Source organism: Rhinolophus sinicus, chromosome 17 (assembly GCF_057876585.1).
Source record: "Rhinolophus sinicus isolate RSI-liver-muscle chromosome 17, RSI-T2T, whole genome shotgun sequence".
In the NCBI taxonomy this organism is placed as follows: Eukaryota; Metazoa; Chordata; class Mammalia; order Chiroptera; family Rhinolophidae; genus Rhinolophus; species Rhinolophus sinicus.
Window position 1 is genome coordinate 69,951,952 of NC_142517.1, and position 19,105 is coordinate 69,971,056.

A 19,105-nucleotide genomic window follows, 5' to 3' on the forward strand; every position below is an offset into this window, starting at 1 on the left:
AACCAAACATTGAGAGAAAAATATGGAAAAATAGACAATTCAACACATGGCATGAAATTTCAACTCCCCTCCATTCAATTGCTGAAGACACTAAGGGGGAAAAAAAATAAAGACATGGAAGACCATAAGAGCATTATAAGTCTGCGTGACCTAATTGACATTTATGAAGCACTATATATAACTGCAGTATATACATTGTTTTCAAGAACGCATGGTACATTGCTAAGAGAAATGGAAGACCTAAATAAATGGAGAAGTATACTGTATTAATGTGTTAAAAGGTTTAATATCATTATAATTCCATATATCCTGAAATTTGTCAATGAAATACCAATAAAAATTCCAGAAAACTTTTGTGTAGAAAATGAAAAGTGAATTCAAAATTATATATGGAAATGAAAATACCTATATAACCAAAGCAATTTTTAACAAAAGAGGACAAAGTTGAAGGACTTATCTTACTTGATTTCAAAACTTCTCATAAAACTACAGTAATCAAAATAATTTGGTATTGACAAAAAGAACATATATATATATATATATATAAAACGAATGGAATAAAATAGTCTAGAAATAGACCTACACATACAGGATCAATTGATCTAGTACAAAGGTGCCAAGGTGATTTAATGAGAAAAAAGTCTTTAAAAAGTTGATGCTGGATATCAATATAAGAAAACTTAATAAATATCAACCCTTACGTCATTACATACACAAGAATAAACCTGAAATGGATCAAAGGTTCAAATGTAAAATCTAAATTTATAAAACATTAGGAAGAAAGACAGGAGAAAATCGTCATTATCTTGGGATAGGCAAAGATTTCTCAGATAGACTGCAAAGAGCACAAACCGTAAAAGAAAAACATTTATAAAATTGGACAATATCAAAATGCAAACATTTGTTCTTCAAAAGGAAGCTTTAAAAAGGCAAGCCACCAAATCAGAAAAAATGTCTGTAACACATACATTTAACAAAGGACTTGTTTCCAAAATATATAATCTGAGCTTTTTTTACTCACAGTACTCTGACACCAAATGTGTGGGATTTTCCAACTCTTTGTTCTCCAACTCTTTGAACACCAACCGTGTGTCTTACAAGCCAATTCTTATACTAATGACCCAGAGTTAATGTCAGATTCCACAGGTTTAAGGGCTCAGTCCCATAAGATTGTCCTAACTTCAGAAGCCAATTGCAAGTCCCAGATTGCCAACTGTACTTTTGACCAACAGGCTATAAATTGGGGTTTCCCATGACCCTCTCCTCAGGTTTAATAATTTGCTAGAATGGCTCACAGAAGTAAAGGGACAGCACTTTACTTCCTATTACTGATTTATTATTATAAAGGACACAACTCAGAACAGACAAATAGAAGAGATGTTTAGGGTCATCCTCCCAGCACCTCGATGTGTTTACCAACCTAGAAGTTCTCCCAGTCCCATTGCTTGGGGGATTTTATGGAGGTTTCATTACGTAGAAGTGCTTGACTAAATCATTGGCCACAGTGACTAACTCTGTATCCAGCCTCTCTACCTGCCCAGGAGGTTAGGAGGTGTGCTGAAAGTTCTAATCCTCTAATCATACCTTGGTCTTTTTGGTGACTAGCCCCCATTCTAAAGCTCTCTAGGGGTCCCCTACCACCATCTTATTAACATAAAAAAGACAATCTTATCACTCCAGAAATTCCAGGGGTTTTAGGAGCTAAGTGCCCAGGAACCTGGGACAAAGACCAAATATTTATTTTCTCATATATTACATATCAAACCCCTTAAAACTCAATAATAAGACAAGCTTTAGACAGACATTTCACATAAGAAGATATATGAATGGCAAACAAACAGAAAATATGTTCAATGCCATTAGCCATCAGGGAAATGTAAACTAAAACCACAATGAGATACCACTATACACATATTAGAATGGTTGAAATTAAAATAACTGACCAACCAAGTTTTGATGAGGATATGGAGCAACTGAAACTCTCTTAAACTCCTGGTGGGAATGTTAAATGGTACTACTACTTTGAAAAAAAGTTCGGCATTTTCTTAAAAAGCTAAAAATATACCTACCATATGACTCAAACATTCCACTCTTAGAGAATCGAGAATCCATGTCCCCACACAAACTAGTACACAAACGCTCATAGCTGCATTACATTTAGTAACCAAACTTGGAAACAGTCCAAATGTATATCAATAAGTGATAAACAAATTGTGATATATCTATACAGTGGGATACCTCAGCAGTAAGATGAATGAGTTATTGATACAAGAACATGAATAAATCTCAAAATAATTATGCTGAGTGAAAAGAAGCCAAGCAAAAAAGAGTCCATATTTTATGATTTCCTTAATATGAAAGTATAGAAAATGAAAACTAATCTATAGTGACAAAACAGATCAGTGGTTGCATGCGGACAGAGGTGGAGGGAGGGATGAATTACAAAAAGGCAGGAAGGAAACCTTAAAAGGTGATGGTAATGTTTGTTATCTTGATTTTCAGGATGACTTTACAGTCGTGTAATATGTCAAATCTTATCAAATTATACACTTTCAATATGTGAAGTACATTGTACTGCAAGTATATCTCAATAAAGTTGTAAAAGAACTGTAAAAACATAAAAGCAGAGCAAAAGGGAAAAATGAAGAAAGGAATAGAGATAAAGCATACGTTACAAAATTTTGACATGGATGACTGGTTCAGAGGGGTTCATTATATTATGCTATCTACTTTGTGTGTTATAAAATTTTCACAGTATAATTTAAAACGATACAATTAAGATGCCACTTTGGGAAGGGTACCCTGCAGAGTTGGGGTGGTATAAACTGAATCTATAGCCATTGTATGCTTCTGTGTCTCAAAAGTTATAATATGTGGGTCAGGAAACCAAGTGGTGGAAGTAAGAGTGGTTCCTCTCACTATCATGTCCAGTGATTCTCTTGGGATTTTTGTTCCTGTCATCCCAACACATTTAGGATTTGTGGGGGTGAAGGTCCTTGTTTACAGTATCTGGGAATAAGCACTGTAAAGTCCCACTAAACCTAAAGCAGACGTCTAAAACTTTTTAGTTTCAAGACCCTTTTATATTCTTTGAGGATCTCAATGAGTTTTATTTTTGTGGGTTTTCTCTACCACTAATTATCGTATTTGTAATTAAAGCTAAAGAATTTTAAGAGTATTCATTTATTAATTTATTTTAAAATAACAGTAGCACACCTATTGCATATTAAAGTAAATACTGTATTTAGAGAAAAGGAAATATTTCCAAAACAAAAATTTTAATGACAGAATGCCCTTGTTTTATATTTTTGCAAGTCTCTGGTTTAATAGAAGCAGGTGGATTCCCACATCAACTTCAGGGTTCAACCTATTGTGAAGGCTTCTTCTTCTTCTTTTTTTTTTTTTTCTGGTTGAACCATATGAAGAAAATTTCAGGTCCCTCACAGATACATAGTTGGAAATGGTGGCCCTCACAAGGCCCTGGAAATAGTCTTGGGAACTCCCTGTACTCTTCAGTCGTCTCTTTGAGATTCCCTAAACCTAAAGTTATGACTGCCACCTGGTCATTTTGCACTTCTCATGCTGATAAACTACCAGGAAAAGAAGTGTCACTATAGTGGGATGAAGATGGGAGATAGATTATTTATATATAGTGCTAGCAGAGAAGGAAATATCTGGAACCCAGAAAATTCACTGGGGCACTTTTGGTTGATTTCCTATATGGTGATAATCACGAACAGGCAATTCAAGCAGTCTCAGTTTGACGAAAGCTGCTAATCAAGGGCTCATAACCCTCAGGGATGAAGTTCTAGGTTGCCAAACCAGGGAAGCAACCTAAACCAGCCAAACTACTAAACAAGTGGTAAAGGATGGAGATGATAATTATCAGTGGTGACTCTGGGACTGACTGCACCAGGGGTGACTGTATCTCGTGCCATTAACTTTCCTGTTGTCTTTGTTCTTTTTCTCTTTTGAAGTTTCTAGCAAATTATCTCTGTAAAGAATCAGTGACTGAGTCAATGTAAAATAAGGCCCCAGGGGACTGGAGTGATGCAAAAGGTGGATTACTGCAGACACTGTTGGAACCCAATCCATGTCCCCTTAGCAGGCATCAGTCTCTTGCATGCTGATGGCTTTTTTCTTCAAGCCCAAGAGTCAGGTCACTCAGTTCCATACAAGTGGAATGATAAAAATGCCTGGAGGAAATAATGCCCTGGAGCATCTCTCAACCAATGATGAACATCAGTTGGTGAATAAATACCCCAGATCTTACGTCTTGGTTGAGAAAACTGAGATGTGCTATTCACAGTGTCCTAGAGGTTCCCCCTGGGATGCACCCCAATTGCCACAGTAGTAAATTGTTCATTATCACACACTATATTGCTTTTCTCTTTTCCCTATTTCACTTCCCTGTTCCCCTACTCATGATTTATTTGATCTGATGGCAAATAAATTACTATTACTTTATTCGTTGTCTTACCAGTTGATTCTGGGAGCACCCAATTCAAGACAACCTCTTACCCACTGAAACTTTGTCTGACCTGAGTGTCATTTTATCAGTTATTTTCTCTAAGTAATGGTTATATATGTTTTAGTAAGTGTTTACAATTGGTTTATATACTACTCCTTCCACACAAAGGTTTAAAATTACAGCAGTCCTAAACAAAAAAAAAGAAGTGTGATGTGGAAATGGAAGGCAGTGGGTGGCTAAATGGGTGGGGAAGATATTCTAGAACAGGAGGGACTTCCTTACTCTGTTATGAGTACAAGTGACCTTAGGATGTGGACCGGTCACTTCCGGAACTACTTCTCTTTTTCATTTTTAGTCATCTACGAGTTCTAATGTATTAGCACCCTGCTTCTGAATGTATGTTTAGTGATTTTTAGAATTTATTGAAAAAAAATTGTTTTCACTAAAAACCCATGTTTAGCCTCAGAGATCTCTTTCCACTTGTTTATTCTTATAACATTCTCTTTTTAAAATGAAATGTTTGTTTGGACTTTGATTATAATTGTTTGAAGGCAAGAGTAAAACAAACACTGTGTTGTATTGTACCTATTCTTCTGGGTAAAAGAAAAATGTATGCTTGGATTGGTTAAGAAAAAGGGAAAAAAATGAAGATATGGAAAATGGCTTGTAGAATTTTAGTTATAAACCATATTTGAAAGCCCAGAATAACCACTCTATACGCATTTGTAAAGAATTGTTTGTGTGACATTGTTTCATGATGTATAATTGATAGGTTACCTTTTTGCTAGAAAAAGTTAAAGATATTCCTAAAACAGTGGTTTCCATTTTTATCTGATCACATCACTTGGGAAATTGCTTTAAATACAGATTCCTGGGATCCACTCCAGACTTACTGAATCATAATCCCTTAGAGTGAGGCCCAGGAGTCTGCATTTTTAAGTAGTTTGTTCCTGGTGATTCTAACGTAAAGGATTCTTGGGTCAGACTGTGAGAAACACAACCATAGATGAATAGAACTCTTGTTCTGAAATTTATCAAAGCCCTAAGAGGTAAATCCAGAGGGGCAAAAATAGTTGTTGTATCCATTGTCAGTCAACTTAGTGAGATATTGGTATAAATGGAGAAAAACTACCACTGAATTTCCTGATACAGATTCTCACATATGTGAGGTCATAGCTGGAGACAAAAGATTCTCCTCATATTCAGACTGTTTTTCAAGTACTTACCCTATATTTCCATGTCAGTTCCCCTTTTACCCATCCCTTCCACCTTTTCTCAGACAATTCTCCTCATACAGTAAGTCCCATTTTTCTTGTCCACTGTCCCCCAGTTTTAGTACTTTCCGGAGCTCCAATCCTAGACCCTCTCCCCATTGAACCCAATGCCCTATACTATTTACTTTTCTTTCATGCAATAAGCGTCAATAGTTTTGAAATTCAGAGTCCAGATCATTAGCAACTTAACACTGGTTTCTCTTTCCAGTGTAGGAAAGCTTGGTCATTAGACACTTCCAGGGGGAAAGGAGAAATGTTTGTCTTCCTTCCTGGGGGTGGACAGCAATGGGAATGGAAGGAAGGCAGTGACTGGTACCCTTTCTTCTGAAATGAATTGAATCATTCCTTCCGATGCAGAAAAGCAAAGAAAAACAGACAACAGGTAGTGATGTTTCCATATTAAAACAGGTTAGAAATTCATATCCAGTATCTTTATATTTCCAATATATTATACCTTGCTTGTATCTCTGGAATAATTCCTTATAATTAAGGGAGAAAATGATGGTGCCCTGAGAGCTCTGTGGGTCTTGGCTTCCGTTTGCCCTCTGTTTGATGTCCTTTATGTGCGCTGTTGTAATTGAACTGTTTCGGTAATTCCATTATAAATTTCTTTTTTTTTTATTAAGTTGTATGGACCCTGGTCACCAAATCTCCTGTGCAGCCTCAGTTTAAGAGCAGAGCTAATGGTGAAACTTTTTCACCCTGACCAGCTTGGATTTCTTTATAGCGTGAAAATGCAAAATGAATAAGAAGAAGCAGTTGTGCCTTTATTAGAAAAAGCCATAGATTGTGCAAGTCAGGGGGTTGTGGGAATTACTCATAGAAAAAATATGGGTTGCCATCTTTCGAGATGACACCTGAATCTTTAAGGGGTAAAATCTTTACTTGGTTTGCATGGGGCAAAGATTTAGTTTCAGATTGACTTGTCTTTTATTTAGAGGAAAAAAGAACAAATTCTCTCCTTCCCACATTCAACCAGTTCATTTTAGACCACAGAGTTTATTAATATTCAGTAATATGTCTAGCTTGAATGGATAAAAATAGACAAGCCGTTTCATTCAGAAACAGATTTCTGTAAGCTTATTTTCCCCACCACCACAAGTATAACTATCTGTGGAATGAGAATTTTTTCCTAGTAATGATCAGCATGTGGGCCACCATCTTTACTAATTTACTTTGTTTCCTGAAAGGCTGCGTTCATTTGGGCTCTGCCTGTTAGCATCTGTCATGCAGGAGACCCTGCTCGCTGCGTCATTTGTCATGCAGGGTGACAGGCGGGGTCTCTTCTGGAGTCTCTAGTCCTGCTTCCCACATAGGAACATAGGATATGGTGAGGCCAAAAAGGAACACCCACGGAGCCATAGGTAGGGGTGTCATACCACTATATTCTCGCTGGCGGCTGGGTTGGAGACACAGGAAGTAGGAGTCACACAATCCGCTACTTGCTGTATGCTTCTCTGCAATCCGCAACCCGCACTCCGCCATGCTAACTGCAATCCGCTTTTGCTAGCTCAGCTACCATCTCCTTGCTAGCCCCCATTTGCTGCTAGCGTAGCCACAGCAGTTATATTAGTGGCCAATGGCTCACTGGTTACAGCTGACAGCCAACTAGCCACAGCTGATGGCCATGAAATCACAGTTGATGGCCATTTACTACCTAAGCCAGCACCTTTCCACATGAGGCCAAGAGCCTGGAAACTGCAATCCTGGCTCTGTCCCCACAGCATCTTTACCTGTCTGTTTCTCTTTCTACTGTACTTTTACCTCTACCCCACAAAATATTAAAACAGGTTAAATACCTGTTAAATATCTCTTCTATTTATTAAGAAAATATTCTTCTCCAGTAAAATATGTAAAATTCCCTGGTCATCCAGGGAATGTTGCTATGATCTGCGTACTATACAGCCTCATGTGGTTATTTAAATTTAAATTCACTAAAACAAAACAAAACAATTCATTTCCTTAGTTGCACTAGCCATATTTCAAGGGCTCAATGGTTTCCTGTGTCTAGTGACCACCATATTGTACAGAACAGAACATCTTTCCATCTTTTCAGAAAGTTCTATTGGACAACACTGCTATAGAGGCTTAGTTGAATAAAGATCGCTTATAGAAAGCCATTTCAAATTCCAGTTGGCTGTAACTATTATTTTTATGCCAGTTTGGGAATTCTAATTGAGTATAACTGAAAGGATTTTGTCATTGTTTTGTTTTGTTTTTGTTTTCCAAAGAGCTCTTTTTTTAATCTCTGAAAAAAATCTTACATAGACAACTAGAGAGTAATGATCTAAAAGTTAGATAGTCCTGGGTCTGATTCAGATGTCACACTACCAGCTATATGCCCTCCCTTGATCTCTGAGTGTAGATTCTTTCCTATAAAATGGAGACAATTATGTTGCTGCTCTGCTATTTCCCTCATCAATAGGCAGGGATCGTGTCATATTTATCTTTGTAGCCATGAAGCTTATAATAGTGACCAGTACACAACAGGTGCTCAATCAATGTGTGTTGAGTAAAACAGTGAGGTAATTTACATAGATTCCCTTTGCAACTTCAAATTGTTCTTTAATATATCAGAATATAACTAAATGAAGGATTTTATTCACCAAAATTTGAAGGAAGATGGCCCTAGTGATATAAAACCTGGAAAAGATGTCTAAAGAGGGTTTTGAGAAAGTTTTAAGGAAATTACAACAAAGATCTAGTAAATTCTTGAAAGCTTTCTGAGTCAGAGTGATGTGGTTTTGAATGTCTTGCTCCACCTGGTTTCAAAGCAAGAGTAACCAGGCCTCCTTTTATATGGGTTAGAATCATATGAGAGATTAAAAATAGATCATGTAAATTAAATTTTTTTAAGACCTTTAAATTATAATCTTCTTTTCCCCTTTGTTCCTTACAGCTCTCACTACCCTAAGCCTGCATTAAAGTCTGTATTGCAGCTGTAGCTTTGGGAGAGCTGAGAGAAAGTAAAATAACCTCCCACCTTAGACAAGCCGGTTTTCTTTATAGGTGTTATATACTTTTTTATGAGCACTCACAGAGCAAAGTGCTGCAGACCCTGACCAATATACATAACAAGAGTCAGAGTTTTGTTAAACAGCTTCTAAATTAACAAGGAATCAAACCAGCCAGACAGATGCGTGTGCAGTAGAATTCCAACTGCAGGAACACAGAAGTCAGGCTGTGTTGGCAGTTTGGAAGAAGGGTTGGGTTACTCTGGGAGGACTTTCTGGAAAGAAGGACTGAATGTTCAAACCAGATTAGCACCCTGACAGATGGGAATGGGTTTGAGGATCTTTGTGGCCAAAGACTATGGGGATTATATTGTTCCTTGCTTTTCTCTGTAAAGCATGAGTCCAGATGTGCCGAGCTCCAGGGGTGAGCTGGCCAGGCACATGGGCCTGTCTCAACTCTATTTTTACTTCACAGAAGAATGAAAATCTGATCTCTGCATTCCCTAAGCACAGAGGAACCTGGCTTGGTGCATTGCCATTCATTATATACTACTTTTACTCTCACATATATTCATCTTCATTAGGTTGTATATTGCGGGTCTATGTTCATTTGCATGTTTTACAAGAGTTCCATCTGTGACTCAACATCCTGCAGACTGTAATTGAAGTGATAAATGGCCTGGCTGTATCTTTTGCAAGTCTGGCTTCCATATCTTATCTTCTTTTTTTAATTTAATGAGAGTGATCTACATGTGGGGAGGTCTTCCTTTCTTGTCTGATGTTACTTTTATCAGTTATTGCTGATATTCTCAAATTACACTGTAAAGAAGGTGGAAAATATGCTCTCCAAATGTTGATTTGTTGCAGATCCAATTCTGTAAATTCAATTTAAATAACAAATTGTTATAATTCTTAATCCCTTTCCTGTCACTTTCTCTTTTTCTTTTGAGAATAGTGATTGCAGATCTCAGTTCTTTCAAGCTATCAGAAGCTCTTTCTCAGATAGCTGCTTGTATTTTGAGCCTCTTCATTTCTATGCTGGAATATTATATTTCCTTTGGTTCTTTAGGATACACGGAAATCTGAGTCCTTCTGGCCTAATGGTGGCCATGGTCACATAAGTGATTGGTCAATCTCAAAACCTAGGCATTGCCTCACTCTCCTTACCCAAAATACACACAAACACAGATCCACCTGGGAGACTAGATTGTCCAGGCGAAGAACGCTGGAGCAACAGGGAGCCCAGAGGCCTGGATTTGAGGTGCCAGCAACTAGCATGTGTGCCTAGCAAATAACTTCACCTCTGTTTTCCTCAACTGCAAAATGATGGAGCTGGATTAGATAATCACAAAGGTTCTGCTGGCTCTGACACTGCTTAAATCCACAAAGCCTAAAGAATACTAAGGCAAGTAACAGTAGGGAGGGCAGAACTCATAAAGCCATTGCACCTCCTTACTGCAAGTGTAAGAATATTCTAAGCAGCAGACTTTAGACTTCTTGTTTTTGTTTTAATTAAATTTATTGGGGTGACAATTGTTAGTAAAATTACATAGATTTCAGGTGTACAATTCTGTGAGATTTATAGATGATGTAATACAGAATTGTACACCAGACTTCTTAATTGATACTGCTCATCTAGTTTGGAAGGAAGCCAGAAAATAAAAGGTATCATAAGAAAACACTTGCTCACAAGGGCTTCTTTTAATAAATTCCTAAAAAAAAATGTTCTATTGTTTCTCCAGAAATAAGAGATTTAGTCTTTCCCACATTTCCCAATTCCAGGAAGTTTCTAGGTTCTCTATACTGCTGAATATTTGGTAAAGTATTTGACTTATTGTATGAAATTATGACTATTACACAGTTATTTTTAGATACTGTTAATATTGAAAATCTTTAGGCATTCTTAAATATGATTTTTAAATGTTAATCTAGATCTTGTGTGTGTGTGTGTGTGTGTGTGTGTGTGTGTGTGTCCATGTCTTGGATATATCAACAGGAAAATGAATCAATTTCCCAAAAAAGTGAAATTTCAGAAAGTTATGTATTGTGTACCTTAAGTCTACCAGTGTCTCTGTGTCACATTGCTCCTCATCTGGGCATGCCCTTTTTCATCCCTCTGCTCTGTCAATATATGCTCCAGAGTTTAGAGCAGCAGCTCCCAGCCCACTCTCAGGGCCTCTGGTCCTGACAGAATTCCTACAGAACCTTTGGTCTTTATACCATAATCTTTCATTCATTCAGTTAATCCAAAGAATATTTTATATGTCTGAAACTTTGCCAAGCAGTGAAGATGTGGTAGTAAGTAAGAGAGAAGTAGATATTAAACTAACAGGAGCTGATTATTTCGTTACAATTATAATAGTGCTATATAGAAGGAGACAGAGTTCCCTAGGAGGATAGAATGGAGAATCTAACTAGAGGGTGAATGTACAGGAGGAATGTCAAGGAAGGGCTCCCAGAGGAAATGCTATGTCCTTAGACTTTAAGGAGGATACAGAGTTGTTCAGGAGAGGACAAAGTGGGGTGGGCATGAGAGTGAGGAAGAAAGGGAAGCTCACAAAGTCTCATATAAACAGCCAAGTTAGCTTTAAGCCTTCAATTTCTAATCCCCTTTGGCCACACTGCTACAAAATACTCATACGAGTGCCTCAAGACACATTACACTTTTTCAGGCACAGAACTCTCTTAATTCACCTACAGGAAAGATTCCCAAGTTAATAATAATTACCCCAGGGGTTGCTATTATGGATATTAATTTTGTCTTTGTACCTTTGCATATTTTTCACATTTATAATGACCATATGTTACTTTTATAACTTTTTTTTTTTTTTAACAATTTTTTTCTGGAACTTTTTTTTTATGATTCAAATGTTGGTTTGTTTTTTTTTTAGATTTTATTGGGGAAGGGGAATAGGACTTTATTGGGGAACAGTGTGTACTTCCAGGCCTTTTTTCCAAGTCAAGTTGTTGTCCTTTCAATCTTAGTTGTGGAGGGTGCCGTTCAGCTTCAAGTTTTTGTCCTTTCAGTCTTAGTTGCAGGGGGCGCAGCCCACCATCCCCCGCGGGACTCCAGGAATTGAACTGGCAACCTTGTGGTTGAGAGCCCACTGGCCCACGTGGGAATCGAACCGGCAGCCTTCAGAGTTAGGAGCATGGAGCTCTAACCACCTGAGCCACAGGGCCGGCTCCTATAACTTTTAAAATAGTGAATTTTACTTTTAAAGGAAAAAGTCATTGAGACATTGATGTGTACATTGCGTGGCTGATTTAGAATGAAAGGAACTTTCACACAAAAACTAGTTGGCATAATGCCTGGAACAGCCTAGGCTCTTAAATGTTTGTTCCATTTTTTCTTATTTATCTCCTAATCCCCAGTACTGGGCATGGTGCCTAGAATATTGCTCAATAAATATTTGTTAAATGAATCCATAAGCAAAACCTCCAGCTAGAGTTATGGGTATTGACTATGAGACTGCTGATCTGTAAGAAGGAGGCAAAAACTATACATATTTTAGGGACATGAAGCTCTTATTCATCCTGGCTGTGACACGGAATTGAGAAAGGCCAGCTGACCTTCTGTGATCAAAATTTTGACCTCGCCCTTATTAATCTTGGACCTTAAACCACTGAAGTAACTGGACATACCCAGTTGTAATACTTGAACACTTTAACACAATTCAATGCGAAGGATATCATCTTTTATAAAAAGATTCCTGATCACTATGTTTGCATTACAAACTGAAATTCTAACAGAATCATCCCAAGTTAGTTAGTCTATATGGTATAGCTCTCATATTTTTCATAATGGTGGTAGAAAGTCATTAGAAAGTCACAATTTTGGGGTTTTATATCCATTACAATTCAAGGTGAGTTAGTTTTGGCAAAATGTATCATCTTGGCTTTAGAGACTGTGCTATAAAGAAGGGAGCACAAAGGTTGATTAAAGTTTCCTCAATTAAAAAGAAAAATGAGGAATCTATAGGGGAGGACAAATAGAATGACAATACCTTCGAGTAGCAGTTGCTAATTCAAACCATACTAAGGTTGGCAGAACATAAGGGACACACACACGAGAGAAATGGACCTGGAAGTTCAGAGCAAAAGGCTATGATTCTTCCAACCTTTTAACACTTTCATGAATGAATTACATGCCCCACCTTGTTCATGAACTCAACAAGACTAAAGCTAAACTCATTTTTACAGTTGACCCAAGGGGAATATGAGCCCACTTCGACTTGCTAATGGGCCCTTGGGAATCTGCCTTTTCAGGGTCTTCATTTGCCCAAGCTCCCCATATAGTACTAACCACTGTACTCAAGGCAAATTTCCTGGGGGCTCCAGTGTCTTGCCCAGTACCTGACCTGAAGTTGCAGCATGTTCTTTCAAGCATTTTTGCTGAAGAGGTCTCATTTACTTCCCCAGAAGTACACTTCTCTTGATTGATCAGGTCAGTGTTTCCAACTACCTGACCCTTGTAAGGACCAAAAGATTATCTAGAAGTTTGTAACTTCTTCATTGGTTTCTTGTGTTTTCCTATCTTTGAACTTGTGGAAAGCTGACTTTCGATGATCACAAAATCAACCAAATAACTAAAACTACAGTCCCCAACAGGAAATTCTGCACTTCTCTCAAAGCATGTAAAAAAGTATAATTGGGTGGAATGATGGAAAGTTATGGATAACTCACTATAGACTGAACTTTCAAAGGTAAATGTAATGATTTATTTTTGGCCATGACATCTTAAAAGATTTTTAGGAGAGGTAGCTAGGCTACTTAAAGTCTGTGCACTTGCTTTTATTTTTTTCTAACTTACTAAATTCTTGTCAGTTTTGGTCACGTTGGTTAAACCTGTTTCTACTGCCAAGTGTTCAACATTGTTCACTATTAGAAAGACGGTGCTTTTCAGACTGTGCACTATGGAGCCCCACGGGCCTGAGAAGGTATCTCAATGGCTATTGTGGGGTTTGGGGGGAAGGTGCATGAGTCAGGAACCAGACCACGTTGTTTCTGTCACATGGATACTTTTTGCTTTTTTTAGACAATGGAACAATTTATAAAACTTTGTTTGGAGATAAGAGTTCTTTAATTAAAGTGATTTTGAAGATATCTGAGCTGAATATATGTATAGTGGACACCTCCATGCAATCCTAAGTGATACAGTCATAGGAAACAGAATTATGAGGTTATGTTCCTCTTGGTTAAGTTCTGTGTACATTAGAAATAATTCAGTACAGAAGGAAAAACTCTTGCTCATTTAGTCATTCATCCTAATATTTACTGAAATTTTATTTTGTGCCAGACCTTGGAAAAACTATATTATTTTGTGAGATACCATTGTTTTACCTGTAGTCTAGCCTTTAACAAGGACAAATAACACTTATTAATAATTTTTAAATGCTTACCATATTTTTTCACTTATTCTTTTTATCAAGTCTTCAACTTGCAAGGCAAGTATTATCTGCTTGCTTCAGGAAAGGAAAGCATATCTTAGAGATGTTAAGAACATTCTTCATATTTACCAACTCAGTAAATAACCTTTCTACTCTCTCTTGGCCTTCTCTAGCTTCTCATCTCTGACAGGGTACAGTAGCTCTGAATTCAGCAGAATCACATATAAAATGTATAATACGTTATTATATTTTCTTTGCCATCTCATACGGTTGTAAAAATTGAAATGACATAATCTGTGATAGTACTTTTCAAGGTAAAAAAACAAACAAAAATTATACTGATATTAGGTGATGGATTATTTTTATTGACATTTTGCATCCTGAGCATTGCTGATCAGAAGGTCAGAATCAATCATTGCATAATTATGGATCAAGAGCAAGGCACTGGCAATTGGAAAGACCACTGATCAGGACAGTGCTTCTCAAACTATCTACGGTTAAAAACCAGTCAGTTATTTTAAATTCCCAGTCCTTTATGGATAAGTACACAAAATATAAACCTCTTTTTTATGATCAGCTCCAAGAGATTTAAAATTATTGTGACAAACTGCTGAAAAACTTTCTAAATGCTATTCTCAATTTCTGTATAACCTTGTTATGGACTGATAAGCAAAAGTCAATAGCAGTGTGTGAATATACTTTCAGTTGTGCTGGGTTAGGAGAACTGGAATTCGTGGGTGTTAGAATTTTTAAGTTTCTGTACAGAGCTATCCTTAAACCTATAAATATGAGTCAAAGATGAGCACCTGAGGGAAAGAGAGAATGGGAGAGGAAAAAAGGTTCTTCATACTCTATCGTTTCTAGTCTAGAGAAATATAAAGGGAAAATTTTGTTCAATAGTAGTCATCCAGTGCTTTATGTAGCAGAAATGTCCCAATCAAGGAGGCCATAAAACCAATTTTTTTATATAGTAGGTTTTATGTGTATTCATCAGAAATCTCCTCTAAATTTTAGCTGAAATTGAGATGAAGTTGAAAGATGTTTTCTCCTCTGCAGAGTGGGAGGTTATGTTAATGTTCTTTCTTATGTTAATATGTTGTGATTTTGACTTGCAAGCCCACTCTGTACCTAGATAATGTAATGAACCAGAGGAATACCTCTGGTGGAGGTCTGGGCTACATCTTTCTGGCCAGGGCCCTCTCTTCCAATGCTATTCCCTTGTTAAATTCTTCGCAAAAACCCCCATATCTTAGTTCTCTTCTTTTTCTTTTTTTTTTTTAACATATATTCTAATAGGTTTTTTTTAATTAGTTTCCAGTGTACAAAACAATGTAATAGTTAGACACTTACACCCTCATAAAGTGATAGCCCCCCCAATCTACTATCCCTCTGACATCGTATATAGTTGTTACAATTCCATTGATTCTATTCCCTGTTAGTTCTCTTCTTTATTCTGCTATTTAGAATGTCTAATAGAGTCACAAGTGGAGTGTCGTACTTTGTTAGGCAGTGCCCTTGACTAATGTATGCAGGAAATACCCCTGAGTTAGACACTTTAGGTCACATACAATGAGCAGCTGGTCGTTAGCGCTTCAGAAAGTTCAAAGCTATTTACACAAAATGTATATTTTTGGCTCCTGGTAGTCTTCATTGCTGAGCAGAAGGTTGCAGACAACAAGTTTTGAATATATATTTTTGGAAGTTTCTAGAATAATTTGAATGGTTCCAGCAGCAATTCGTTTGTGAGCTGAAGGTTGATGTAGTCTGTAAGGCCTGATTTTTAGAGGCCTTTAAATCATTGTATGATTTTTAGAGGCCTTTCAGATATCAGTTTTTACCAGAAAAGAGTCCCTTTCATACTACACATAACTAGGTAGCAAGAATAATTAACACTACTATTGTTTTTTTGTTTGTTTATTTCCTCCTTGTCACTGCAGCAAGTATTATAACGATTTTACTGCGATAGAAATGTTTTCTGACTGCCCTTCCTTCATATTACATGAAGACACATTTCACAAGTGGGCCAAATAAAGAGAAGAGACTAGAACAGAATCATAGGCTAGTTTTGTACACAGATGCACAGCAGACAGGCTGAGGCTCCGCCAGCACAGATCAGCATAGCCCTTTTGCTTGTTTGCAGCTGGTGTCTTTCTGATTGGCTGGTGCTGTTGCAGGGCTTTAACACCAATGCCAGGTGTACAGTGACCCACTGAAAGCTAAACGGGTGAAATATAGCACATAGATGGATGCAATGAGCTGTCTTCAGATATAACCCAACAGAAACCCATAAATGTGGGCCTGAGAAAGTATAAAAGCACCCAAATTCAAGGTGTAAACAAAAGAACTCAAGCCTGAAATGTGACTAAATCTAAGAAAGCCCACCTAAACAATGTGTCTAAATGGGAATGAGAGAGTGTTGTCCAGGGACCTAGATACAGTCTTACTACAGCCACCTCCCTCTGAAGTTCATGTGGGAAATAGGCATCAAGGACAAGATCAGAACATGTACACTTGCTTCTGAGAACTTTTATCCCAAATTCCAACTGGGTTGGCTGGTGAATGAGGCTGAGGATTTGGAGGCCTCCCTCTGATATGTTTAAGGAAGGCCTATTTTTTCCATTTTCTGCTGGGCTCAGACGAAAGCATCTGTCTTCTTGATTATGCCATGCTGATAGCAAGGAAAAGCAGTACAAAAACCTGCCAAGGAAAAGGGGGAAGGGAGTCAGCTTGCATCTCCTTAAGGGCTATGGGACACTGGTCTATCTAAACTTCCCACCACACACTCTCTCCTGGCAGGGTGAGCCACAGCCAGGAGCTGCTCCTGGTCATCTATTGTACCAGGTGTGTAGCGGCAAGACAGGCTCCCAAGAAAGAAAGCACTGGAAGAAAGAGACCACAGCCTTAGTATGGTGGTTCAATGTCCAGATGCGAGTGCATTCAAGAATGGGAAAGTGGCGGGAAGAAGGGGAATGAAACCGCAGGCCTGGAGCTTTCCCTAGAGGCTAATTGCACTCTACCCTGAGTGAAAAAGAAACTTGTATTAGAAAGCTGGGGAAACCTAAAATAAAAGGGTAAGAGTCATTAGTTTTCTGTCAGCACTATTCAGGAAAGAGAGAGATACTAAATTTGGTGACCAGAGCTGAGTACTTGAAAGGAAGTGCAGGTCCAGAATCCTTTATGAACAGTTCCCAAAAAACTCTGAAAATGGAAGTTGTTTTATGAGTCATTTGGTAACAAAATATGACCTGAGTTGATATGAGGCAAGTTATAGTCTATCTCAGTGTGAATTTAAAAAAAATTTTTTTTATTACAGATATAGTCATGTGTTTAATCGTGAGACGCTACCCCAATCCCCACTAGGGTTGTTGTAAGGTACATATATGAATTGTTTACTTCTCTAAAATCTTAAAGATTATGAAATCTGAAATACATCTGGCCCCAATCAGCTGAGGGACTGTGGACCTATGTATCATAATGCTTGATACTGTGTGGGCCTCAATGCCAGCTCAGCCACTCATATGCCATGTCATGTGACTTTGAAAAAGTGACTTACTGGCTCTACAGTTTTATTTCTTCATTAGTATGGTGAGGATATTACTAGCTAAGATATTAAATGAGGTTATGCACGGTGTTCAGCACAGGGCCTGGCAAATGGTAAACATCTAATAATGTTAGTATTTATTATCATACTTTCTCTGAAAGAGTGCATACTTGATTCATAATCACCAAGGTGTCATCTGCCTACCAGCTACCAGGCACTCTGATACCAGGAAGGTGAAACATTGCAGAATTAATTTTTGAGTTTTTGAGTCACTGATGATCCATTATAATTCAACAATTTGATACTCTAAATCCAAACTCAGTCTTGAATATTAAACAAAAATCAATTAAACAAAACTCAGAGATAGCCTCACTTGTGAGGTACACCTGTCTATATACCTACAACCCTCCTGTTTGCAAGTGGGTTTTAGTAAGACACCCAAGAGCATTTTGAAGTTGGGTAAATTGAGGCAAAGAAACTTAGAGAATAAAATTTTTTTATATGAACATTATAATTTATATGAACATTATAAATCTATTGAGACTTATTTTGTGGCCTAACGTGGTCTATTTTCGAAAATGTTTAATGTGCACTTGAAAAGAATGTATATTCTGCTGCTTTGAGTTGAAATGCTCTAAAAATATCAATTAAATCTATCTGGTCTAGTGTGTCATTTAAGGCCACTGTTTCCTTGTTGATTTTCTGTCTGGAAGATCTGTCCATTGGTGTTAATGGAGTGTTAAAGTCCTCTACTATGATTGTATTACTGTTGATCTCTCCCTTTATGTTGGTCAATTTTTATCTTATATATTTAGGTGCTCGTATGTTGGATGCATAGATGTTTACCAGGGTTATGTCCTCTTATTGGTTTATCCCTTTATCCTTATGTAATGTCCTTCTTTGTCTTTTATTATAGTCTTCATTTTAAAGTCTATTTTGTCTGATGTAAGTATTGCTACCCCAGCTTGTTTTGTTTTGTTTCCATTTGCATGAAATATATTTTCTATCCCTTTACTTTCAGTCTATGTGTGTCTTTCGATCTGAGGCCAGTCTCTCATAGACAGCGTATGTATGGGTCTTGTTTTCTTATCCATTCAGCTAACTTACATCGTTTGATTGGAACATTTAATCCATTTACATTTAAAGTGATTATTGATAGGTACATTGTTATTTGCATTATTATTATTTTGATCTTTTTTATTTGTTTTCCCCCTTCTTCATCTTAAAGAAGTCTCTTTAACATTTTTTTGTAACACTGGCTTGGTGGTAATGAATTCCTTTAGCTTTTTTGTGTCTGGTAGCTCTCTATCTCTCTTTCAATTTTAAATGATAGCCTTGCTGGGTAGAGTAATCTTGGTTGTAGGTCCTTGCTTTTCTCCACTTTGAATATTTTGTGCCAATCTCTTCTTGCTTGCAATGCTTCTGTTGAGAAATCAGCTGACAATCTTACGGGAGCTCCCTTGTAAGTAACTAAT